The sequence below is a fragment of the Palaemon carinicauda genome, chromosome 14, assembly GCF_036898095.1.
Source record: "Palaemon carinicauda isolate YSFRI2023 chromosome 14, ASM3689809v2, whole genome shotgun sequence".
Taxonomy (NCBI): Eukaryota; Metazoa; Arthropoda; class Malacostraca; order Decapoda; family Palaemonidae; genus Palaemon; species Palaemon carinicauda.
Genome location: NC_090738.1, coordinates 29,858,319 through 29,860,121, shown reverse-complemented (window position 1 = coordinate 29,860,121; position 1,803 = coordinate 29,858,319).

Genomic DNA, 1,803 nt, shown 5'->3' with positions numbered 1-1,803 from the left:
CTACAACTTCACCATACTTGTGAGTTAAGGACGGCTGGTTTGGGGGAGCCTATAGGTCTACTTACAGAGTCATCAGCAGCCATTGCCTAGTCCTCCCTGGTCCTAGCTTGGACGGAGAGGGGGGCTTGGGCGCTGATCATAATTATGAATATATGGACAGCCTCTAGGGCATTATCCTGCTAACCAGGGCAATGTCACTGTCCCCTGCCTCTGCCATTCATGAGTGGCCTTTAAACCTGAAAATGATTACTGCATTAATCTTACGTTTTGCAAGTGAATTTGTGATCCATTTGTTATTATAAACGGAAAATGAAGACTATAATATGAGACAACTCTCTCTCTCTCTCTCTCTCTCTCTCTCTCTTCTCTCTCTCTCTCTCTCTCTCTCCCTAGAGGCGTGAACGTAATTTGACCATCGAAGCGCGAAGCAGATGTTAGCCAAAGTTAGCTGATGAGGAGTTTGTCATGAAGGGGTGCCGCTCCCGCATCTCTCTCTCTCTCTCCTCTCTCTCTCTCTCTCTCTCTCTCTCTCTCTCTCTCTCTCTCTCTCTCTCTCTCTGTGTTGATTGACAAGTTGCAGGCCTCTTCAGAAGACTAAATCCCATGGCCAGGTCTCACCCCTTCTCTTCCTTTTCAGACCCCTCTTTATAATCTATTACTCCTCCTCCCATTTTCCTCTTTATTCTCCCATTATTCTCTTATCATATTTTCTTCTTTCTCCTCTTATTTCCCTATTCCTCATCCCTCTCTCCTATTTTCTTCTTCCTACTCTCATTTCACTCTTCCTACTCCCTCTCCTCTCTCTACTACCCACAACCTATTACACTTCCCTACTTTTCCTCCTCTTACGGCTATTCTTTTTTATTCTTTATTCCTTTCCTATCACCCTGTTCCTCTTTCTCCTCCTCTCCCTCCTTCCCCCTCCTCCTCCCCTTCCCCCTACTCTTAACGCAAACCCAGCATGTTGAAAAAGGCGAAGCTCAATTTTATTGTCCTGGTGGGTAGCGAAGGGATATCCCAAATTTAGCTTTTTCGAAGCTGATCGTATAACATTGGATTATTCAAGAAAGACTATAATTATGATCTAATAAATACAACTACTATGATTTTGATACTAATAAATTAATAAACTATTAGAGTTACTTCACACAATAGTTTTAAGCTAAAATAAATGTAATGTTTTTCTGCTCTAGGAAGAAAATTTTATTTTTTTTCTTTCGGTCACATTCCCCCTTATTATATGTATAAGTTACTTAATGGTGATAATACCATTATCGCCTTTGCATACTACATCTAAAGCTATGATAAACTTTTTCGATTGTGATGGTATGAACATGATAATGAGGCAGATGGCGGTGATATTATGATTTTAATGACAATGATAAATTGCTGCCGATGATGATAATAACAGTAGTGGCAAGGTTGTTAATAAGCAGGTTGGGTGATGAAGGTACCCCACATCTCACTTCAGTTAATTTAAGTGTTGGACATGCCAGGAGTAGAGTGCACCTTTTAACCCCCCTTTCACTCTCTCTCTCTCTCTCTCTCTCTCTCTCTCTCTCTCTCTCCTCTCTCTCTCTCTCTCTCGTTTATCGAATTATTTTAGTTGTTAATGGTATATGCATTCTTTATTGCCAAATGGTCTTATTTCAGTTAATTTATAAGTGTTGATATGAGCAGAGTAGAGTGCACATTTTAACCGCTTCTCTCTCTCTCTCTCTCTCTCTCTCCTCTCTCTCTCTCTCTCTCTCTCTCTCTCGTTATCGAATTATTTTAGTTATTAATGTATATGCATTCTTTATT